The sequence below is a fragment of the Stegostoma tigrinum genome, chromosome 11, assembly GCF_030684315.1.
Source record: "Stegostoma tigrinum isolate sSteTig4 chromosome 11, sSteTig4.hap1, whole genome shotgun sequence".
Taxonomy (NCBI): domain Eukaryota; kingdom Metazoa; phylum Chordata; class Chondrichthyes; order Orectolobiformes; family Stegostomatidae; genus Stegostoma; species Stegostoma tigrinum.
The window spans coordinates 81,632,640-81,658,141 of NC_081364.1; positions in this window are offsets into that span (position 1 = coordinate 81,632,640).

The following is a 25,502-nucleotide window of genomic DNA, read 5'->3' on the forward strand; positions in this document are numbered from 1 at the left end:
TCCCTCCCCCTCCTTGTCCTTCCCTGTCCCTCACTCCCTGCCACTTACCCTCCCTGTCCCTCCATACCCCTCGCTTCTTCCCTTTCCCTTGCTCCATGTCTCTTGCTCCTTCCCTGTCCCTCGCTCCCTCCCCACCCTTCACTCCCTCCCCATCCCCGATCCCGTTGCGAGCTGTCTCCCCATCCTTCCCTCCTGTCCCTCTGTTCTTTGCTCCCGCCCCTTGCTCCAGCCCCTCGCTCGGTCACTCCCTCCCTGCCACTCGCTCATTCTCTCACTCCCGTTATGTCACTCGCTCCCTCCCAAGCTCACATCCTGTCCCTCGCTCCATCACTCCCTCTCTCCCTGTCCCTCACTCCCTTCCTCCCTTCGTCCCTGCCCCTTGCTCCCTCGCTGACCCTCCCTCCCTCCCTCCCTCACCATCCCTCGCTCCCTCATTCACACCCTCCCCATCGCTTGATTCCTCCCTCCCCGTCTCTTGGTCCCTCCCTCCCGGTCCCTTGCTCCCTCGCTCTGACCCTCTCTCTTTTGCTCCATCCCTCTCTCCCTTGCTCACTTGCTTCCTCACTTCCTTCCCATCACTCATTCCCTCTATGCCTCCGCATCCATAGCTCCCTCACTCCCTCCCCGTACCTCACTCCCTCGCCAACCTTAACTCCCTCGCTCCCACCCTGTACCTCACTCTCTCCCCATCCCTCGCTCCCTCGCTCGTTCCCTCCCTGTCCCTTGCTCCCTTGCTGGCCCTTCTCACTCCCTCCCAATCCATCGCTCTTTTCCTCCTGCTGCGTCTCGCTCATTCACTTCATCTGTCACTCACTCGCTCCCTCCCCGTCACTCACTCCCTCACTCCCAACCCATCCCTTGTTCCCTCACCATCCCTCGGTCCCTGCCTGTCCCTCACTCCCTCCCTGTCTCTTTCTCTCACTCATGGCCTGTCCCTCGCTCAGTCCCTTGTTACTCCCTTACTCCTTCCTCGCTGCTCCCTTGTTTCCTCCCTCGTCCCCTCCCTGTCCTTGCTCCCTTGCTTTCTTCCCGCCCCTCGCTCCCTTCCCGTCCCTAGCTCCCTCCTCATCTCTTGCTCCCTTGCCGTTCCTCCATCCCTCCTCGCCCCTTGCTCCCAATCCATCGCTCCTTCGCTCCTTCACTCACACCCTCCCTATCCCTCACTCCCTCATTCGCTCCCACCACGTCCCTCGCTCCCTCCCCATCCCTCGCTCGATCCCTCGATCAGTCATCGCTCCCCACTTGCTCCCTCCTTACTCCCCCTCTACCTCCTTGCTCCCTCCCTCACTCCCTCCCCATCCCTCGCTACCTCACTGTCCCTCACCCTGAAACTCATTCCCTCTCTCTCACTCCGTCCCTTGCTCCCTCCCTACCCCTGTCCCATGCTCTCTTCCTCCACATGCCTCACTCCCTCGCTCACTGTCCCTTGCTCGCTTCCTTCCTCCAAGTCCCTCCCACCTTCCCACCCTCCACCTGCGTCCCTCGCTCCCTACACCCCTCCCTCTCTCCCTCCCCCATCCCAGTCCTTCCCTCCCTCGATCCCTCCCCGTCACTCTCTCACTTGTCCCTCGCTCCCTGCCTCCCACACGTCCCTCACTCCCTGTCCATCGCTCCCGCTCTTCGGTCCCTGATCATTGTCCCTTGCTCCCAGGCCCTCACATCCCGTCCCTTACTCACTCCCTGTGCCTCACTCTCTCCCTGTCCCTGACTCCCTCGCTCATTCCCTTCCCATCCCTCTCTCCCTTGTTGTCCCTTCTCCCTCCCTCCCTCTGCCTCTCACTCACTCGCTTTATCCACCATTCACTCGCTCCCTTGCTCTCAAACTGTCCCTTCCTCCCTCGGTCCCTCCCCATCACTTGCTCCCTTCCCGTCCCTCACTCCTTCCCCAACCGTTGCTCCCTCTCTTGCTCCCTCCACATCCCTCGCTGCCTCCCTGTCTCTTTCCTTCACTCACTCCCTGTCCCTGGCCCGGTCCCTTGCTACTCCATTACTCCCTCCTTCCTGCTCCCTCGTTTCCTCCCTCGTCCCCACCCTGTCCCTTGCTCCCTCATTCCCTTCCAATCCCTCGCTCCCTCCATCACTCCCTCCCAGCCCCTCCCTCCCTGTCTCTTGCTCCTTCCCTCCCAGCCTCTCCCTCCCCATCCCTTGCTACCTCGCACCCTTCCCATCCCTCGCTCTGTCGCTCGCTCCGTCCCCATCCCTCACTCCCCATTTCTCGCTACCCGTCACTCACTCCCTCCCCATTCCTCGTTTCTCGCTCCCAGTCACTCGCTTCCTGGCTTTGCATCTCTCCCTCTCCATCCCTCACTCCCTCATTCACTCCCACCACGACCGTCGTTCCCTCCTGTCCCTCCCTTGGTCACTCGATCCGTCCGTCGCTCCGTCCTTGCTCCCTCCTTGCTCCCTACCTTCGTCCCACTGCGTCCCTTCCTCGCTCCTTCCACGCTCCTTCCCTTGGTCCCTCCTCGCTATCTCCCTCACTCCCTCCCCTTCCCTCGCTCCTTCCCCAACCCTCACTCCATCCCTCGCTACCTCTCTATCCCTCGCTACCTCCCTTGCTCCGTCCCCATCACTCGCTCCCTCCCTCCACGTTCTTCACTCCTTCCCACCCAATTCCTTGCTTCCTCCCTGTCCCTCCCTCCCTCCCTCACTCGCTCCCTCGCTGTCCCTGGTTCCTGTTTCATCACTCACTGTCACTCGACTCCTTGTTTCACATCTCTCCATCTCCGTCTCTTGTTCCCTCACTCCCAGACCGCCCTCACTCCCTCCCTATCCCTTGCTCGGTCCCTCAATCTGTCCATTCCTCCGCTTTGCTCCCTCCTTGCTCCCTGCTTGCTACCTCCTCGCTCCATGCCTCACTCCGGCCCCGTCCCTAGTTCCTTCCTCGCATCTGCCTTGCTTCCTCCCTCGCTCCATTCCCACTGTCTCCCTCACTTGCTCCCTCTCCCTCGCTCCCTCCCCATGCCTCACTCCCTCCATCTCTCCTTCTCTGTTCCTCGCTCCCTCCCCGTCCCAAGCTCCTTCCTCACTTCTGCCTTGCTTCCTCCCTCGCTCCGTTCTCACCGTCTCCCTCACTTGCTCCCTTTCCTTCGCTCCCTCCCAATGCCTCCCCTCTCCCTTGCTCCTTCTCTGCTTCTCGCTCTCTACCCGTCCCAAGCTCCTTCCTCACTTCTGCCTTGCTTCCTCCCTCGCTCCGTTCTCACTTTTTCCCTCACTTGCTCCCTTTCCCTCGCTCCCTCCCCATGCCTCACTCCCTCCATCGCTCCTTCTCTGTTCCTCACTCCCTCCTTTTCTCCCACCGCATCGCAAGCTCCTTCCCTCCCTGTGCGTCCCTCCCCCATTCCTTTCTCCCTACCTCCCCATCACCCACATCCCTTTCTCCCACCCTCCCCATCCCGCACTCCCTCGGTCGCTCCCTCCCTGTCCCTCATTCCCTCCTCGTCCCATGCTCGGTCATCGGCCCAGCGCTCCCTGCTTGCCCCCTCCTTTCTCCCCTCTCGCTCCCTCCTCACTCCCTCCCTGCCCATCCCTCGCTCCTTCCTCGCTCCCTCCACATTCCCACTCTCCCCGTCCTTCAGTCCCTCCCTCCCTCCTTCTCACCCTCTCCAACCCTCCCTCCCACCCTCCACACCCCTTCTTCGCTCCTTCCCCCTCCCTCACTCACTGCCCTTTCCCGTCCTTTCCTCCCATCCCCCTCCCAGTTCCTCCTTCACTCCCTCCACATCCTATGCTCCCCCCTCCCGTCCAGCCCTCCCTTGCTCCCTCCCCTTCTGCCTTCCCGTCCTCACTTGATCCCTCTCAGTCACTCCCTCATCCCTCGCTCACTGACACCCTGTCCTTTGCTCCTACCCTCCCTTCCCCATGTCTCCGTACCTCCCCTCCCTCACTCCCTCCCTTGTTCCCTCCCAAACCAAGTCCTTTGCTCCCTTCATCTCCATCCCTCACTGCCTCGCTGCCCGTCTCTCCCACACTCCCACCCCTACCACTACCCTCCCTCTCACCCCCTTTCCATCCCTCTCACCCTCCCCCATCCCTCGCTCCCTCCCCATTCCTCCCTCACACCGTCCCCCCTTCCTTGCTCCCTACTCACATCCCTTGCTCCCTTCCTCTCCGTCCCTCACTCGAGCGCTCCTTGTCCCTCACTCACCGTCTCTCAATCCCCATCCCTCACTCCCTCCCTTGACCCCTCTCTCTCATTCACTCCCACCCTTACCATGCCCCTTGCTCCCTCCCTCCTCCCTGTCCCTCCCCATCACTCCCGCATCACTGTCCCTCCCTCCATTGCTCCCTCCCCATCACTCCCTTCCTCATCCCTCAAACTCTGCCTCCCTGTCCATTGCTCCCACACTCTCTCCCTCCTCCACGTTCCTCACTCCCTCCAACCCTGACCCTCACATCCTCCCTCACTCGCTCCTTTCCCCCGTCCCTCGGACCCATCCTTGGATCTTCGCCCCTCTGTCCCTCGATCCTGGTCCCTCACTCACTCGATCCCGGTCCCCCACTCCCTTGATCCCCATCTCTCCCTCCCCCACTCCTCATCCCTCCCCTGCAACCCTCACTCCTTCCCTCCCCATGCCTCCCTCCCTCACTCACTCCCTGTCCTATTGCTCCCTTTGCGTCCCTCGGCCCCACTCTCCACATCCCTCACTCCCTTGTTCCCTCCCTTCCTGCCCCTTGCTCACTCCCTGTCACATTCTCCCTCCATTCCTCCCCATCCCTCACTCCCTCATTACCCTGCCCCTTGCTCCCTTCCTCCCCACGTCTCGCTCCCTGTCCACAGATCCCTGCCCTTTGCTCCCTCACTTGTTCCCTCCCTCCCAGTGGTGCCCCCTCACTCCCGCTCTCCCCTTCCCTCCCTCACTTCATCACCACTCCCTCGCTCCCTCCCCCTCACTTTCCTTCTCTTGCTCCCTCCTCTCCTGCCCCTGCCTCGCTCCCTGCCCATCCCTCCCTCACTCCCTCCCCATAACTCCCTCACTGATCTAAATATTGTATTTGCTTATGAGTCATTGGCATTACTGTAGGCCCAGATTTATTGCCCATCGCTACCCGCCCTGGAGAGGATGGAGCTAGCTATGGTCTATGTATTGTTGATAGATCCACAGTGCTATTGAGGGAGACTTCCAGAAATTTGACCAAGCGACACCGAAGGAACATGATATATTCCCAGGCCAAAGTCAGATGACACATAACACCAGGTTCAAGTCCAACAGGTTTGTTTGAAAACATAACCTTTCGGGGTGTTCCACCTTTGACAGATGAAGCGCCACTTTATTACTTTATTACACATCATGAGAAAGTGACAAAGTTGGGTGTAGCGTTCAGAAAGCTTGTGATTTCAAATAAACCTGTTGATCTATAAGCTGGTGTCATCTGACTCCTGACTTTGTCCACCCCAATCCCACAGCAGCACCTCCACGTTATATTTCCAGGTCAGCACAGTATGTGGCCTAGAGGGGATCGAGCAGGTGGTAGCGTTCCCATGTGGCTGCTGCCCCTGTCCTTCTGGATGGTAAAGACTGCAGATTCAGAAGGCGCTGTTGGAGGAGCCTTGCTGAGTCACTGCAGTGCATCTTGTAGACGGTACAGACTGCTGCCACTTTGCATCAGTGGTGAGCTCCTTCTGAAGCGTACTCCAACTGCCCTTACACTCCTCTCAGGATTCACCCGATCCCTGTGTAAATCTCGACCCCCGGTGGGGTCTCTCGGTTCCGTGATCAGTCAATGAACACTCTCAGTCAGTCTGGCTGTTTAAGACTTTACGCTTTATTTCATCATACGGCCGGGTACAGATCATCCGGAAAACACAGAAGTTGAGGACTTCCGTATTCCTCGGAGGAGCTGCAATCCACAGGCTAATACAAAGACATTTCTATACTTTTCTTAAAGCAGGTGTGATCGCACAGTGTATTCAAACAATCCATACATGATATTGCTTCATTGACAGTTACATAATCCTATAACATTAACTGGTAAACAACTTACATCACAACACATAGGTTACTTTTTATCTCACCACATAGCGCCACAACATTTGCAACTGAAGGGCAGCTAGAATGGTTAGTACTGCGTTATCTTATCATTCCTGCATTATTTATGTAGCTCTCACAGAACTCACAGTTCCCAGGCAAAAAGAGCAGCTCTAGCAGAATTTACAGTTCCCAGGCTAGAAGCCATTTTGTCGCTAACATACACCAGCAGCATCTTGTGCCTGTGTCCAAATCTCACGTTCTCAGGAGTACAGGGATGTCGTTTGGGTGTAAATCAAGAGGGCTGTTTTGTGTTTGATTGGATTAAACCTGATGTAAGGCTTTTGAAATTAAAAAAAAATTGTCACAGGAAAATATCCACAAAGTGAAATATTTGTTTTTGACAGTTACTTCTGGATCAAACAAGTGGAAGTAAGGTTGTCAGGTTGGGAAATGATATCAAAGTGGGAATAAAAGACATGTCCTGGAGACATCATAAGAAATTGATAAAGTCTCAGACATGACTCCTTCAGAAAAACTTCTTCCCACTGCCAGCACGAACCCCTCTTCATCCTTTCCTGACCAATATATGCATGTTATGTGTAGTAATTGAAAATGAAAACTAACATTTTATCAACTCTCCCCATGTCATCATTGTTGGTGAAATATACTTTCTATTCCAGACCCTTCTCTCACTTCACCCTGGCGCATTCTGTGTGGTTACAGCAGAGGCAGGGACAGGATGTTCATACCCCTGCTCCCACTGCTCTGGGTCTCAGTGTTGTACGGCTACGAAATACTGTTTTATCTTTACCAATGTAGAAGAAACCTAAACCTGAGCCTGAGGGTTCACTTCCAGTCAGGAACAGATCATTGATTTACACTAATCTCTGATTTGAAGCACATTTCCAACATTCACCATTGTTCTTCCTCTGACTCTAAACCTGGTTGGAAACGAGATTCTGTTCTGTGTCATGGAGCTGTGAGCCATGGAAGACAGTAGCTGGGACACATTTCTTACACGCAGCAGGATTAACCCACACTGTGGCTTGGCTGTCAATGAAGAGAGACATGAAAGAGTAAAGTGCCATCTGACCCCCTCAGTGTGAGTCTGAAGGATTTGCCCCGACTGAAGCTCTGTTGCTGTGCACGATGCCCCCTACCCCCCACCCTGAGATTGTCCTTTCTGAGCTCCAGGTGCTGTTCAACCCTCATAACAAATACAACAATCTACAGTGATGTGCTTGAAGAAAAGCTGACTTATTTTACATTTCTCTAGTGCACTAAACTCTAGTTTAATTTTAGGGTTATAGCCATCAGCAGAAACAAACTGCAAATGTCAGAACAAAAGTAACAGAAAATTACAGCGCAGAGCAAGGCCTTTTTTAATTCATTTGTGTGATGTGCGTAATGTTGGCTGGCCAGCAGCATTCACCCTTGGCCCATCATGTGTGTGTTGGCTGGAATAGAACGAGCCAGGCTTTACAGCTTTCTGGTCTCATCATTGAGACAAACAATATCAGACTGTGAACTCTGCCCCACTTTGTTTACATTTCTTGTTTCAATTTGTGTCTGGGTCCACTGCACACCTGGCTCCAGGCACATCTTTTGTTTATTTGTTTCTTTTCCAGCCCTAACTCCATTCCCTGCAGCCTTGAGGGACGAATAACATTTCTGCAATTGAATCTCTCCTGCCTTCCCCCCGTGACATGTGCCTTTTGCCCTTGTCTCACCCCCACCTTGCTCAGAATCTGTTACATTTCTGGTCCCAGGCCTCTGTCAACTCACAGCGCCCCCGGGTCAGAGTTTTAAATTCGCTTCCTCCAGAGAGTAACTGAAATCGTTGTGGGTGCAGCTTTCCCCATATTTTAATTTTGGAAACAAAAACCATGAAATTGTTTCAGAGTTGAGGTTTTTTGAGCCTTAACCCACAATATCGCTTCTTTAGAGCTAAACTGTGATCCTCCCACAGTTGAAAAATGCAAGTGAGGTGGACTGGCCACACTAAATTGTCCACGAGTGTGCAGCTTACGTCGTTGCGTTAGCTGCGGTAAATGTGGGGTTCATGGGAGCAGGGTGGGATAGAGAGCTAATGCAGACTGGATGCACTGAATGACCTCTTTCTGCACTGTCAGGATCCTGTGATCTTAACCATTTCTGATCATGGTCACATTTTCCTCATGACAGCCCACACACCCCCATGTTCATTCAGCTCAATCTTTCATGCTGCCTTTGTGTTTTGAGAAGCTCTGTTGTTGGAATGGGAGCTTTCTCTGATGTGGCCTCTCCTCATACTTCCGCCCACTTCCCAGTTTCCTGCGTTAATTCCAGCTTTCTCTCATTTTCCCAAATGGGGTTGTTGAAGAGCTCAAAAGGCGAGTGGACTGAAATTGAGAAATTAAAGAGTCAGAATGAAAGAGGAAGTGGAAATAATAAACAGGTTTGGTAGATCCCAGGGGAGTGAGGAAGGTCACAGATGTTTCCAGACCTGCTGAGCTTTTCCAGCAACTTTGTTTTTGTTCCAGGGGAATGAGATGCCAGGATCCTTCTGTTGTGACTGTTCACACAGTATTTTTGTTATTAATGTGTGGGATGTGGGTGTCCCTGGCTGGGCCAGCATTTCTTACCCATCCTAAGTTGCTCTTGGGAAGGTGGTGGTAAGCAGCCTTCTTGAACTGCTGCAGTCCTCCTGCTGTGTGGTGACCTGCAATGCTATTAGGGAGGGAATTCCAGGGGTTTGACCCAGCAACAGTGAAGGAACGGTGATATATTTCCTAGTCAGGATGGTGAGTGACTTTGGAGTGGAACGTGGATGTGGTGATCTTCCCATGTATCTGCTGTCCTTGTTCTTCCAGATGGAAGTGGTCATGGGTTTGGAATGTGCTACCTGAGGATTTTTGGTGAATTTCTGCAGGAGATACAACATTCTCTGACGAGAGTCAAACCCAGGCAGGCGAAGATGGAACGCTGAATAATAACAGACTTCATGCAAACACGGGAGATTTGTTCAGCCAGTAATAGCATATAGTCTAAGAGTCACGGATGTGAAGTGCGTCGTGAGGGAAAATAATGCCACAAGCTGCAGATGGAATACTTTTATAGGAACAGGAGGAGACCATTCAGCCCCTCAAGCCTGATCTGTCATTCAATGAGACCATTGCCTTATCTGTGGCCTAACTTTCAACTTCCAAAACCCACCAAACCTATCAATGAGGCTTCTTTGAAACAGACAAGGTGAATATTGAAAAACATTTTTTAAAAAACTGCAAATGCAGGGAAATCAGAAACAAAAACAGAAATTGCTGTAAAACTATGCAGGCCTGGCAGCATCTATGAAAGAAATCCGAGTTACCCTTTTGGGACAATTGACACTTTGAGTGACCAGATGTGGTTAACCATCCCCCCTTTCCTGTACCACTCTCTGGAACAGGTGATGGTGTGCGGGCCATGAGACTGGCAATAACAACTGAGAAAACAGCAGTGCATGCTGAATCAGAATAAAACCCATTTTGGTCTTTCACTTTGAAATCAACTGCAACAATTTATTCACTATTGTTTCAGAAACAGGACAAGAGACCAGAAAATCAACTTAGTGCCATTGGGCCTGGGAACCATTGTTATTCTGACCTCCATGTGAATCCATGCTACAACCATTAATTTGATTCTGAACCATCCTCTGGGCAGTTAGAACAGATGATAAAAGCTTGCTGAGCTTCTGATGCCATGATCCCATGAACAAATAAAAGAAAAGTCCAATTACTGCAGTTACTTGTGAACCCACTGGTGTTTCTTCAAGCTATATGACTGACTGAATTTTCTCCCATACATAGAGTAGGTGAATGACCTCTCCCCAGTGTGTATTTGCTGGTGTACAGTGAGGGTTGATGATGCCCTTGTGAGAAACAGTACCTGCTCACCAATTCAGCCTGAGACAAAGCTTTGGAAACAACACAATTTTATTCTGTATGATCTTGCAAGAAAGGGTGTCTGCTAGACAGGCACACACTACAAAGGTTGTTAAGCATTCTTATACAGTTTACAAGTTGCGGAATCACGCCTCCTTGCTCCCATTGGTCTTATCCTATCATTCCCCGTTCTGTCGGACAGCCCTTGTTTATTGTTCCCTTTTCTGCCGGCCGAAGGCCCCATTCCCTTGTTTACTGCAATCCTTATTTGCTATCCTAAAGAGCGCTAGACATGCTGTACGTGTGAATCGTCAGGCTTGCAGAAATAAGCCTCTGCTACAACACCCTTATCTCTACCATGTCCTTGTCTGCAGAAAGAATGTTTCTGGTTGTGCTAACTGCCATCTTTGCGGAACCTAATCTCTGGTTAATGATAAACGTCTTCGACAAAATCTTGTGACTTTCTGCTCCTGCAAGATCCCACTACTCATCCTTACCTGCAGAAACAGCATGTTTCATTTCTCACAATTCCCCCTTTTGCTTTTTCTCAAACTGTTGTTTCTGCACTAATTAAGCCCCTTTTTTAAATTCATTTTCCCATTCTCTGCCCTCTTACGCTTGCTGGCGTTGAGGTTCACAATCTTGTACACGGTTACCCCTTAAACCACTCTTTGTGATGTTCGTTTTTCGAACTCTGGAAGCATTCTTTGGCTTTCTCTTTGTTGCGTACCATCTGCTGATTGTAAAAGCATCTGGTGATGTAGTAGGGTTCGTTCCCCTAGAGACGTCATTAATTGGCTCGGTATCCATTTGAGGACATTAAACCCCACCACCGGACCCACTAATATCAATAATCCATAGATGGCCAAATTAACCAACCACTCTCCCCAACCAGGTAATCCCCAACTCCCCCATTCTCAGAATGTTATGGGAAACGTCAGTTATGTACGTACAACATTCTTCCCCAATTAGTGCACAGGTACCACCTTTCTCTGCCAGAATACAATCGAGAGCCATCCTATTCTAAAGAGCCATTAGCCTGGTGGCAATCATTTCGGTCGTTATGGCCACCACTTGGGATTGGGTCTCGGCCAACGCATCGGCAGTACTGTTGGCCAACTTTTGTATCTCTCTTCCTACTCGGGCAGTCTCATACATAGGTATCAAAGTCCAGAGGAAGCGATCCCCTTCGGTTACTTCTCGGGATGTCCGCTTCCCTCCCTGCCCATTCTGAGTTATTTCTGGGGTTTTACCTAACAGCCTCCGATGGGGGATTACATAGGCGAGGTAGCAGCAGCCACTCCAGCCTTTCTGATTTTGAGGCAGTGTTAGATCAAAATCTTCATTTCTACGCTTCCTACGCATTTGGTCACCCGAATGTACCTTTCCCCGGGGAGAAAGGGAAACGCTTCTAGGCCACTTATCCAATATGTCCCGTTCAATATGTGGGGTACATTTGTGCCAGTAGCTTGGCTGGTGGCGACACAAGATGAGTTTCCTAACTGGAAGGGTGCGCTGTCATTCTGATGGCAGAAACAAGTGGTATTGACTACTCCTTTCGGTGGGGAAACCCTAAGGCCGTCGATAGCACCCGGGGTTTTCGGAGCCGGTCGTGGGAACCATCCCGCGAATTTATAATCACCCCTTTCAGATCTCCATTTTGTATTATTTGACCCCAGTCAAATTGTTGTGCCTCGTACACATCTCTATTGGTAAATGGTATTACCGTGAGAGGGATTCCATATTCTCCATGGTGTGGGATCGCAGCGCATACCCAACAGTTGGTACACCCCGTTACTCTAGCATAATTGTGACTTAACGCGGTAAAATGATTCTTCCCAACCCCCTTGGCAACTAGCGCCAATATTATCGTAACAACATAAAGCTGCCTGCTCATTGCAGCTTCCCAACCCCTATCTGTCTATTCTCTAACCCTGTAAATACCCGGGAGGCGTGAGTTCGCGCAACGCTGACAATACAAAATTTCTAACCAAGACTTGATAGTCTTTCATATCAGTTCAATTCATTCTTTCTGCTCAGTTTGACTTTCAGAGGGTTGTCTGTAGGATGAACTTGCCACTCTGCCGGAGGGGAAGGAGCGTCGACCGGACCCTTAACACGAGTGTGATGACTCCACCCTTTCTCAGCAGTACGGACAGCTGTTTCAGTAGTCAGGAGGGTTAGGAACGGTCCCTCCCAGCTTGGGTGCAGTTTGGTATCTTTCCAGGTTTTGATCAGGACCCAATCACCCGGTCGTGTCTGATGTACTGCGAACTCTAGTGGAGGTGTCTGGGTCAATAGACCCTTCTTCCTCAGGACAGACAAAGAAGAACCGAGCGCCACAATATAGTTCTTTAAAAACTTATCATTGAACTTTACAGTTGATAATTCCCCTTTTCCACCCAAGAAAGGTAATCCAAACATCATTTCATAAGGAGAGAGGATATAGGGTATTGTCTAACTCGAACCGTCTCATCGTTTCGAGTCAGTGTGATCACCAACAGGGTAATAGTTAGGTGCCCTGCGTTATCAGCTCTCACCCACACATCGGGACTGATTTGTTGTTCTCCCCTAGGCGTTAACATAGCCATTGTTACAGCTACCGCACTATTCTCTACCCCAATTTTTAAGCCCAGCAATATAATCAAATCTCTACCCATTAAATTACTCCCAATGTCGGGAATGTATAGTAATTGTCCTGTCACTTCCTTATCATCGTTTCTAATTAGGGTTGGCTCAAAAATAGGCACTGGGAATCCTTCGCCTTTTACTCCGGAAACCCTGAGATATTCGTTCGTCAATTTAACACCAGTAGGTATAAAACTTAGGGATCACCGTGCCGCACCGGTGTCCACCAAGAATACTGCCTTCTCCCCTTCAGGTCCCACCTTTCAGTTTATCAAGGGTTCCCGGTGGGCCTTAGGAGGAAGGAACCCCTGACTCCCCTAATCCTCATCGAGGGCCATTCGGGAGACCGTTTCCCTTTCCCGTGTTAACTCTGGGCATTCCCGCTAAAAATGTCCCACTCTTCCACAACGGGAACATCCCGCCTGTCGTCTCCCGCGTCTAGTATCTACCTCCTCTCTTTGTCTCTCTCTCTTTCTTTGTCACTTCTTTAATGGCGGCGACCATCATTCTTTTGCTTTTTGTTTCTGCTTCTCGTCCTCCCTTTTTACATATACCTTCTGTGCCTCTCGTAGTAATTCCTATATCTGTCTCTCACTCCATCCAACTATTTTCTGTAATTTCTTTCGTATGTCTGACCACGGTTTAGTTACAAACTGGACCTTTAAGAGTCCCTGAGCTATCGGATCATCGGGATCCATCCCCGAATACTTCCTTGTGGCCTCCTTGAGCCTTTGAAGAAATGTAGAAGGAGTTTTATTCTTCTCCTGTCATACGTCGAAGGCTTTAGCAAAGTTTTGCGATCTGGGTGCTGCCTCTTTAATTCCCAATATTACCATTTCCCTCAGATCCCGCATTGATGCTCTGTCGTGTCTATCATTATTGTCCCAATGAGGATCGGCATTCAGGAATTTCTGATCTGCCGGGACTACGTTTAGTCCCGCTGGGTGCCTTTTTTCCCACTCCTGTAAGGCCGCCCTCCTAATCATACCTCGTCCTTCCCCCGAAAATAGGGTTCCTAGAATTGCCATCCGTTCTCCCCAGGTATATAAATTGGGTCCTAGGAATTGATCTAATTGTTCGGCCAGTCCGACCGGATCCTCTATTAAACTTTTCATTTCTTTCTTAAAGATCCTAACTTCGCTACTGGTTAAGGGAGCGTTCACATACGCAATTTCACCCTCCCCAATCGGGACCTCCCTTAAAGTGTATAATTTTTCCTTTTCCTTTGTTTCTGCCCCTCCTTTACGCGCGGTAGATCGTGTAATTCTGGGCCCTCTAGGTTCCACGTCTTTTACCTCAGAGTTCGTCTCTTTTTCAGGTGTTTGGGGTTAGTTCTGGGGCCGTGGGCTGGTTGTGGAGGCTACTCACGGCCGTCAGTGGGGAGGAGTGGGATATGGAGGCGGCAAACATGTTAGGGGATCCCATTGTGGTTTTTCTTGTTCGTCCTTTCCCTGTCCTCCCCCTGATCCTTCTGCACTCATAGGATATAGTCCTACCTTCGCACAGCCTATCCAACAAGCCGCATAATCTGACTCTTTCTGACTAAATGGTTCTTTCCGATTGATGTATATATATATATATAGGTATTGGCACAGCCAATCTTCGTCGGATCCATATTTGGGCCAAAAAAAACAGGTACCTCAATGCTTTCTCTCGACCAAACAAAACAACAATAATTTATCATTGTAGTCTTGCCTTTCTCCCGCGTCCGGGAGCCATATTCCCAACTGCCCAACATTCTCCCCAAAGGGCTGACGGGCAGAATATATTCCATTTTGACGTTATTTGCAAATCAATCGCTACTCAGGCAACTCCCCTTGCCTCCCATTGTTGTTAATTTAATTAATCTTGTCGAGATTCAGTGGCGCCTTCTTCCACACCCGCTTCAGGGTCCTAACACTCGCGTGGGGGATTTCCCCTCTTAACAACCGGCCTAAGGCTGGGTGCTCGAATCAGGCAGACACCTTACTCGTCCGATTATTCAGGCCAATTATTTTCTTTTTATATTTCGCCAATTCCCCGTACTGTCCGTACGTCCCGACCACCAAGGCAATACTTAAAGGTCAGTTTTCTTACCTTGGCCCATGCACGGAGTTACCTGGTCGTTACAACTCTTTCCTGTACTTCCGGTATGTCCCCGCGGCAATACCTGCAGCAAATACCGCTGCTTCCCCGGGTCGCCCGGACAGATCTTTAAGACCTTTCCTGACCTGGGTCTTGTGCACAAGAGTTACCCGACCGGACACACCGCATCAACCTGTCTTGTTTCCAGGGTCTCCCAGTCCAGATCGCACTCGCCCAAACCGCAAACAACAACCAAGGGAGTTGGAGATCGCCGAAATCGGCAAGGCGCGCCTTCCCCGTCGTCCCACAAGTGTCGAACGGTCGGAGTGTCAGATCCCGGACGAACCCCCAATTGTGAGAAACAGTCCCTGCTCACAAATTCAGCCTGAGACAAAGCCTTGGAAACAAGACAATTTTATTCTCTACAATCTTGCAAGAAAGGGTGTCTGCTAGACAGGCACACACACACACAAATCAAGTTAAACATTCTTATACAATTTACGAGTTGCAGAATCACGCCTCCCTGCTCCCATTGGTCTTATCCTATCATTCCCTGTACTGTCGGACAGCCCTTGTTTATTGTTCCCTTTTCTGCAGGCCGAAGGCCCCATTTCCTTGTTTACTGCAATCCTTATTTGCTATCCTAAAAAGCGCTAGACATGCTGTAGGTGAGAATCGTCAGGTTTGCAGAAATAAGCCTCTGCTACAACACCCTTATCTCTACCATGTCCTTGTCTGCAGAAAGAATGTTTCTGGTTGTGCTAACTGCCATCTTTGCGGAACCTAATCTCTGGTTAATGATAAACTTCTGCGACAAAATCTTGTGACTTTCTGCTACTGCAAGATCCCACTACTCATCCTTACCTGCAGAAACAGCATGTTTCATTTCTCACAATTCCCCCTTTTGCTTTTTCTCAAACTGTTGTTTCTGCACTAATTAAGCCCCCTTTTTAAATTCATTTTCCCATTCTCTGCCCTCTTACGCTTGCTGGCTTTGACGTTCACAATCTTGTACACGGTTACCCCTTAAACCACTCTTTGTGATGTTCGTTTTTCGAACTCTAGAAGCATTCTTTGGCTTTCTCTTTGTTGCGTACCATCTGCTGATTGTAAAAGCATCTGGTGATGTACTAGGGTTCGTTCCCCTAGAGACGTCATTAATTGGTTCAGTATCCATTTGAGGACATTAAACCCCACCACCGGACCCACTAATATCAATAATCCATAGACGGCCAAATTAACCAACCACTCTCCCCAACCAGGTAATCCCCAACTCCCCCATTCTCAGAATGTTATGGGAAACGTCAGGTATGTATGTACAACATTCTTCCCCAATTAGTGCACAGGTACCACCTTTCTCTGCCAGAATACAATCTAGAGCCATCCTATTCTAAAGAGCCGTTAGCCTGGTGGCAATCATTTCGGTCGTTATGGCCGCCATTTGGGATTGCGTCTCGGCCAACGCATCGGCAGTACTGTTGGCCAACTTTTGTATCTCTCTTCCTACTCGGGCAGTCTCATACATAGGTATCAAAGTCCAGAGGAAGCGATCCCCTTCGGTTACTTCTCGGGATGTCCGCTTCCCTCCCTGCCCATTCTGAGTTATTTCTGGGGTTTTATCTAACAGCCTCAGATGGGGGATTACATAGGCGAGGTAGCAGCAGCCACTCCAGCCTTTCTGACTTTGAGGCAGTGTTAGATCAAAATCTTCATTTCTACGCTTCCTACGCATTTGGTCACCCGAATGTACCTTTCCCCGGGGATAAAGGGAAACGCCTCTAGGCCACATATCCAATATGTCCCGTTCAATATGTGGGGTACATTTGTGCCAGTAGCTTGGCTGGTGGTGACACAAGATGAGTTTCCGAACTGGAAGGGTGCGCTGTCATTCTGATGGCAGAAACAAGTGGTATTGACTACTCCTTTCGGTGGGGAAACCCTAAGGCCGTCGATAGCACCCGGGGTTTTCGGAGCCGGTCGTGGGAACCATCCCGCGAATTTATAATCACCCCTTTCAGATCTCCATTTTGTATTATTTGAGCCCAAGTGAAATTGTTGTGCCTCGTACACATCTCTATTGGTAAATGGTATTACCGTGAGAGGGATTCCAGATTCTCCATGGTGTGGGATCGCAGCGCATACCCAACAGTCGGTACACCCCGTTACTCTAGCATAATTGTGACTTAACGCGGTAAAATGATTCTTCCCAACCCCCTTGGCAACTAGCGCCAATATTATCGTAACAACATAAAGCTGCCTGCTCATTTCAGCTTCCCAACCCCGATCTGTCTATTCTCTAACCCTGTAAATACCCGGGAGGCGTGAGTTCGCGCAACGCTGACAATACAAAATTTCTAACCAATACTTGATAGTCTTTCATATCAGTTCAGTTCATTCTTTCTGCTCAGTTTGACTTTCAGAGGGTTGTCTGTAGGATGAACTTGCTACCCTGCCGGAGGGGAAGGAGCGTCGACCGGACCCTTAACACGAGTGTGATGACTCCACCCTTTCTCAGCAGTACGGACAGCTGTTTCAGTAGTCAGGAGGGTTAGGAACGGTCCCTCCCAGCTTGGGTGCAGTTTGGTATCTTTCCAGGTTTTGATCAGGACCCAATCACCCGGTCGTGTCTGACGTACTGCGAACTCTAGTGGAGGTGTCTGGGTCAATAGACCCTTCTTCCTCAGGACAGACAAAGAAGAACCGAGCGCCACAATATAGTTCTTTAAAAACTTATCATTGAACTTTACAGTTGATAATTCCCCTTTTCCACCCAAGAAAGGTAATCCAAACATCATTTCATAAGGAGAGAGGATATAGGGTATTGTCTAACTCGAACCGTCTCATCGTTTCGAGTCAGTGTGATCACCAACAGGGTAATAGTTAGGTGCCCTGCGTTATCAGCTCTCACCCACACATCGGGACTGATTTGTTGTTCTCCCCTAGGCGTTAACATAGCCATTGTTACAGCTACCGCACTATTCTCTACCCCAATTTTTAAGCCCAGCAATATAATCAAATCTCTACCCATTAAATTACTCCCAATGTCGGGAATGTATAGTAATTGTCCTGTCACTTCCTTATCATCGTTTCTAATTAGGGTTGGCTCAAAAATAGGCACTGGGAATCCTTCGCCTTTTACTCCGGAAACCCTGAGATATTCGTTCGTCAATTTAACACCAGTAGGTATAAAACTTAGGGATCACCGTGCCGCACCGGTGTCCACCAAGAATACTGCCTTCTCCCCTTCAGGTCCCACCTTTCAGTTTATCAAGGGTTCCCGGTGGGCCTTAGGAGGAAGGAACCCCTGACTCCCCTAATCCTCATCGAGGGCCATTCGGGAGACCGTTTCCCTTTCCCGTGTTAACTCTGGGCATTCCCGCTAAAAATGTCCCACTCTTCCACAACGGGAACATCCCGCCTGTCGTCTCCCGCGTCTAGTATCTACCTCCTCTCTTTGTCTCTCTCTCTTTCTTTGTCACTTCTTTAATGGCGGCGACCATCATTCTTTTGCTTTTTGTTTCTGCTTCTCGTCCTCCCTTTTTACATATACCTTCTGTGCCTCTCGTAGTAATTCCTATATCTGTCTCTCACTCCATCCAACTATTTTCTGTAATTTCTTTCGTATGTCTGACCACGGTTTAGTTACAAACTGGACCTTTAAGAGTCCCTGAGCTATCGGATCATCGGGATCCATCCCCGAATACTTCCTTGTGGCCTCCTTGAGCCTTTGAAGAAATGTAGAAGGAGTTTTATTCTTCTCCTGTCATACGTCGAAGGCTTTAGCAAAGTTTTGCGATCTGGGTGCTGCCTCTTTAATTCCCAATATTACCATTTCCCTCAGATCCCGCATTGATGCTCTGTCGTGTCTATCATTATTGTCCCAATGAGGATCGGCATTCAGGAATTTCTGATCTGCCGGGACTACGTTTAGTCCCGCTGGGTGCCTTTTTTCCCACTCCTGTAAGGCCGCCCTCCTAATCATACCTCGTCCTTCCCCCGAAAATAGGGTTCCTAGAATTGCCATCCGTTCTCCCCAGGTATATAAATTGGGTCCTAGGAATTGATCTAATTGTTCGGCCAGTCCGACCGGATCCTCTATTAAACTTTTCATTTCTTTCTTAAAGATCCTAACTTCGCTACTGGTTAAGGGAGCGTTCACATACGCAATTTCACCCTCCCCAATCGGGACCTCCCTTAAAGTGTATAATTTTTCCTTTTCCTTTGTTTCTGCCCCTCCTTTACGCGCGGTAGATCGTGTAATTCTGGGCCCTCTAGGTTCCACGTCTTTTACCTCAGAGTTCGTCTCTTTTTCAGGTGTTTGGGGTTAGTTCTGGGGCCGTGGGCTGGTTGTGGAGGCTACTCACGGCCGTCAGTGGGGAGGAGTGGGATATGGAGGCGGCAAACATGTTAGGGGATCCCATTGTGGTTTTTCTTGTTCGTCCTTTCCCTGTCCTCCCCCTGATCCTTCTGCACTCATAGGATATAGTCCTACCTTCGCACAGCCTATCCAACAAGCCGCATAATCTGACTCTTTCTGACTAAATGGTTCTTTCCGATTGATGTATATATATATATATATAGGTATTGGCACAGCCAATCTTCGTCGGATCCATATTTGGGCCAAAAAAAACAGGTACCTCAATGCTTTCTCTCGACCAAACAAAACAACAATAATTTATCATTGTAGTCTTGCCTTTCTCCCGCGTCCGGGAGCCATATTCCCAACTGCCCAACATTCTCCCCAAAGGGCTGACGGGCAGAATATATTCCATTTTGACGTTATTTGCAAATCAATCGCTACTCAGGCAACTCCCCTTGCCTCCCATTGTTGCTAATTTAATTAATCTTGTCGAGATTCAGTGGCGCCTTCTTCCACACCCGCTTCAGGGTCCTAACACTCGCGTGGGGGATTTCCCCTCTTAACAACCGGCCTAAGGCTGGGTGCTCGAATCAGGCAGACACCTTACTCGTCCGATTATTCAGGCCAATTATTTTCTTTTTATATTTCGCCAATTCCCCGTACTGTCCGTACGTCCCGACCACCAAGGCAATACTTAAAGGTCAGTTTTCTTACCTTGGCCCATGCACGGAGTTACCTGGTCGTTACAACTCTTTCCTGTACTTCCGGTATGTCCCCGCGGCAATACCTGCAGCAAATACCGCTGCTTCCCCGGGTCGCCCGGACAGATCTTTAAGACCTTTCCTGACCTGGGTCTTGTGCACAAGAGTTACCCGACCGGACACACCGCATCAACCTGTCTTGTTTCCAGGGTCTCCCAGTCCAGATCGCACTCGCCCAAACCGCAAACAACAACCAAGGGAGTTGGAGATCGCCGAAATCGGCAAGGCGCGCCTTCCCGTCGTCCCACAAGTGTCGAACGGTCGGAGTGTCAGATCCCGGACGAACCCCCAATTGTGAGAAACAGTCCCTGCTCACAAATTCAGCCTGAGACAAAGCCTTGGAAACAAGACAATTTTATTCTCTACAATCTTGCAAGAAAGGGTGTCTGCTAGACAGGCACACACACACACAAATCAAGTTAAACATTCTTATACAATTTACGAGTTGCAGAATCACGCCTCCCTGCTCCCATTGGTCTTATCCTATCATTCCCTGTACTGTCGGACAGCCCTTGTTTATTGTTCCCTTTTCTGCAGGCCGAAGGCCCCATTTCCTTGTTTACTGCAATCCTTATTTGCTATCCTAAAAAGCGCTAGACATGCTGTAGGTGAGAATCGTCAGGTTTGCAGAAATAAGCCTCTGCTGCAACACCCTTATCTCTACCATGTCCTTGTCTGCAGAAAGAATGTTTCTGGTTGTGCTAACTGCCATCTTTGCAGAACCTAATCTCTGGTTAATGATAAACTTCTGCTACAAAATCTTGAGACTATAATGTTCTTCTTTTGCAAGACCCCACCATTCACCCTTATCTGCAGAAACAACATTTCTAATCTCTCACACCTTCAAGTCACTCACCTTCCTGACTTGAAAATATATCACCGTTCCTTCACTGTCGCTGGGTAAAAATCCTGGAATTCCCTCCCTAATAGCATCGCGGGTCACCACTCAGCAGGAGGACTCAGTTCAGGAAGGCAGCTCACCACCACCTTCTCAAGGTCAACTACTGATGGGCAAGAAATGCTGGCACAGCCAGGGACACCCACATCCCACACATTAATTAAAAAAATACTGTGTGAACAGTCACAAGAGGAGGATCCTGGCATCTCATTCCCCTGGAACAAAAACAAAGTTGCTGGAATAGCTCAGCAGGTCTGGAAGCATCTGTGACCCTTCCTCACTCCCCTGGGATGTCCCAAACCTGTTTATTATTTCCACTTCCTCTTTCATTCTGACTCTTTAATTTCTCAATTTCCGTCCACTAGCGTTTTGAGCTCTTCAACAACCCCATTTAGGAAAATGAGAGAAAGCTGGAATTAACGCAGGGAACTGGGAAGTGGGCGGAAGTATGAGGAGAGGCCACATCAAAGGAAGCTCCCATTCCAACAACAGAGATTCTCAAAACACAAAGGCAGCATGAAAGCTTGAGCTGAATGAACATGGTGATGTGTGGGCTGTCCTGAGGAAAATGTGACCGTGATCACAAATGGTTAAAATCACAGGATCCCGACAGTGCAGAAAGAGGTCATTCAGTGCATCCAGTCTGCACTGGCTCTCTATCCCACCCTACTCCCATGAACCCCACATTTACCGCAGCTAACGCAACCACGTAAGCTGCACACTCGGGGACAATTTAGTGTGGCCAATCCACCTAACTTGCATTTTTGGACTGTGGGATGATCACAGTTTAGCTCTAAAGAAGTGAGATTGTGGATTAAGGCTCAAAAAACCTCAACACTGAAACAATTTCATGGCTTTTGTTTCCAAAATTAAAATCTGGGGAAAGCTGCACCCACAACAATTTCAGATTCTCTCTGGAGGAAGCGAATTTAAATCTCTAACCCGGGGGCGCTGTGAGTTGACCGAGGTCTGGGACCAGAAATGTAACAGATTCTGAGCAAGGTGGGGGTGAGACAAGGGCAAAAGGCACATGTCACGGGGGGAAGGCAGGAGAGATTAAATTGCAGAAATGCTATTCGTCCCTCAAGGCGGCAGGGAATGGAGTTAGGGCTGGAAAAGAAACAAATAAACAAAAGATGTGCCTGGAGCCAGGTGTGCAGTGGACCCAGACACAAATTGAAACAAGAAATGTAAACAAATTGGGGCAGAGTTCACAGTCTGATATTGTTGATTTCAGTGATGAGGCCAGAAAGCTGTAAAGCCTGGCTCGTTCTATTCCAGCCAATACACACATGATGGGCCAAGGGTGAATGCTGCTGGCCAGCCAACAATACGCACATCACACAAATGAATTGATCTGCACTGCAATTTTCTGTTACTTTTGTTCTGACATTTGCAGTTTGTTTCTGTTGATGGTGATAACCCTAAAATTAAACTAGAGTTTAGTATCTGAGAGAAATGTAAAATAAGTCAGCTTTGCCACAAGCACATCATTGTAGTTTGTTGTATTTGTTATGAGGGTTGAACAGCACCTGGAGCTCAGAAAGGACAATCTCAGGGTGGGGGGTAGGGGGCATCGTGCACAGCAACAGAGCGTCAGTCGGGGAAATCCTTCAGGCTCAAACTGAGGGGGTCAGATGGCACTTTACTCTTTCACGTCTCTCTTCATTGACAGCCAAGCCAGAGTGTGGGTTAATCCTGCTGCGTGTAAGAAATGTGTCCCAGCTACTGTCTTCCATGGCTCACAGCTCCTTGATACGGAACCAAATCTCATTTCCAACTAGGTATAGAGTCAGGGGAAGTACAACGGTGAATGCTGGAAATGTGCTTCAAATCAGAGATTAGTGCAAATCAATGATCTGTTCCTGACTGGAAGTGAACCATCAGGCTCAGGTTTAGGTTTCTTCTACATTGGTAAAGATAAAACAGTATTTCGTAGCCGTACAACATTGAGACACAGAGCAGTGGGAGTATGGGTATGAACATCCTGCCTCTGCCTCTGCTGTAACCACACAGAATGCACCAGGGTGAAGTGAGAGAAGGGTCTGGAATAGAAAGTATATTTCACCAACAATGTTGATATGGGGAGAGTTGACAAAATGTTAATTTTCATTTTCAATTACTACACATAACATGAATATATTGGTCAGGAAAGGATGAAGAGGGGTTCGTACTGGCAGTGGGAAGAAATTTTTCTGAAGGAGTCTTGTCTGAGACTATATCACTTTCTTATGATGTCTCCAGGACATGTCTTTTATTCCCACTTAGATATCATTTCCCAAACTGACTACCTTCCTTTCACTTGTTTGATCCAGAAGTAACTGTCAAAAACCAATGATAATGGGAACTATAGATGCTGGAGAATCCAAGATAATAAAGTGTGAAGCTGGATGAACACAGCAGGCCAAGGAGCATCTCAGGAGCACAAAAGCTGACGTTTCGGGCCGAGACCGATGAAGGGTCTCTGCCTGAAACGTCAGCTTTTGTGCTCCTGAGATGCTGCTTGGCCTGCTGTGTTCATCCAGCTTCACACTTTATTGTCAAAAACCAATATTTCACTTTGTGGATATTTTCAGTTGACAATTTTTTTTTATTTCAAAAGCCTTACATCAGGTTTAATCCAATCAAACACAAAACAGCCCTCTTGATTTACACCCAAACGACATCCCTGTGCTCCTGAGAACGTGAGATTTGGACACAGGCACAAGATGCTGCTGGTGTAAGTTAGCAACAAAATGGCTTCTAGCCTGGGAACTGTAAAGTCTGCTGGAGCTGCTCTTTTCGCCTGGGAACTGTGAGTTCTGCGAGAGCTACATAAATAATGCAGGAATGATAAGATAACGCAGTACTAACCATTCTAGCTGCCCTTCAGTTGCAAATGTTGTGGCGCTATGTGGTGAGATAAAAAGTAACCTATGTGTTGTGATGTAAGTTGTTTACCAGTTAATGTTATAGGATTATGTAACTGTCAATGAAGCAATATCATGTATTGATTGTTTGAATACACTGTGCGATCACACCATGTACCCTGCTTTAAGAAAAGTATAGAAATGTCTTTGTATTAGCCTGTGGGTTGCAGCTCCTCCAAGGAATACGGAAGTCCTCAACTTCTGCGTTTTACGGATGATTTGTATCCGGCCGTATGATGAAATAAAGTGTAAAGTCTTAAACAGCCAGACCGACTGTGAGTGTTCATTGACTGATCACGGAACTGAGAGACGGCACCGGGGGTTGAGATTTACACAGGGATTGGGTGAATCCTGAGAGGAGTGTAAGGGCAGTTGGAGTACGCTTCAGAAGGAGCTCACCACTGATGCAAAGTGGCAGCAGTCTGTACCGTCTACAAGATGCACTGCAGTGACTCAGCAAGGCTCCTTCAACAGCGCCTTCTGAATCTGCAGTCTTTACCATCCAGAAGGACAGGGGCAGCAGTCACATGGGAACGCTACCACCTGCTAGATCCCCTCTAGGCCACATACTGTGCTGACCTGGAAATATAACGTGGAGATGCTGGTGTGGGATTGGGGTGGATAAAGTCAGGAGTCAGATGACACCAGCTTATAGATCAACAGGTTTATTTGAAATCACAAGCTTTCTGAATGCTGCACCCAACTTTGTCACTTTCTCATGATGTGTAATAAAGTAATAAAGTGGCGCTTCATCTGTCAAAGGTGGAACAGCCCGAAAGGTTATGATTTCAAATAAACCTGTTGGACTTGAACCTGGTGTTATGTGTCATCTGACTTTGGCCTGGGAATATACCATGCTCCTTCTGTGTCGCTTGGTCACATTCCTGGAAGTCTCCCTCAATAGCACTGTGGATCTATCAACAATACATGGACCATAGCCAGCTCCAACCTCTCCAGGGCGGGTAGCGATGGGCAATAAATCTGGGCCTAAAGTAATGCCAATGACTCATAAGCAAATACAATATTTAGATCAGTGAGGTTGGGATGGGCAGGGAGTGAGGGAGGGATGGGCAGAGATCGAGGCAGGGACAGGAGAGGAGGGAGCAAGAGAAGGAAGGCGAGGGGGAGGGAGCGAGGGAGTGGCGAGGGAAGGAGGGAGGTAGGGGGAGAGCGGGAGTGAGGGGACACCACTGGGAGGGAGGGAACACGTGAGGGAGCAAAGGAAAGGGATCAGTGGACTGGGAGCGAGGCGTGGGGAGGAAGGGAGCAAGGGACGGGGTAGGGAGGGAGTGAGGGATGGGGTAGGATGGAGGGAGAATGTGACAGGGAGTGAGCAAGGGGCCGGAAGGGAGGGAGCAAGGGAGTGAGGGATGTGGAGAGTGAGGCCGAGGGACACAAAGGGAGCAAAAGGACGGGGAGTGAGTGAGGGAGGGAGGCATGGGGAGGGAAGGAGTGAGGGTTGCAGGGGAGGAACGAGGAGTGTAGGATGGAGCGACAGGGATCGAGGGAGTGGGGGACTGGGATCGAGTGAGTGACGGACCAGGAGCGAGGGACTGAGGGGCAAAGATCCAAGGACGGGTGCGAGAGACCGAGGGACGGGGGAGGGAGCGAGTGAGGGAGGATGTGAGGGACAGGGATGGAGGGAGTGAGGAACATGGAGGAGGGAAAGTGTGTGGGAGCAAGGGACGGGGAGGCAGAGTTTGAGGGATGAGGAAGGTAGCGATGGGGAGGGAGCGATGGAGGGAGGGACAGGGATGTGGGAGTGATGGGGAGGAACAGGGAGGAGGGAGCGAGCAAGGGGCATGGTAAGGGTGGGAGTGAGTGACAGAGAGGGGTCAAGGGAGGGAGTGAGGGATGGGGAGTGAGAGACATGGAGCGAGGAATCGAGGGACGGGGAGTGAGGGACAGGGAGTGAGGGACGTGGGTAGGGAGGTAGCAAAGGATTTGGAGGCAGGGAGCGAGGGACAAGGCATTGACGGGGAGGGAGCAAGGGATGGGGAGGGGGAGG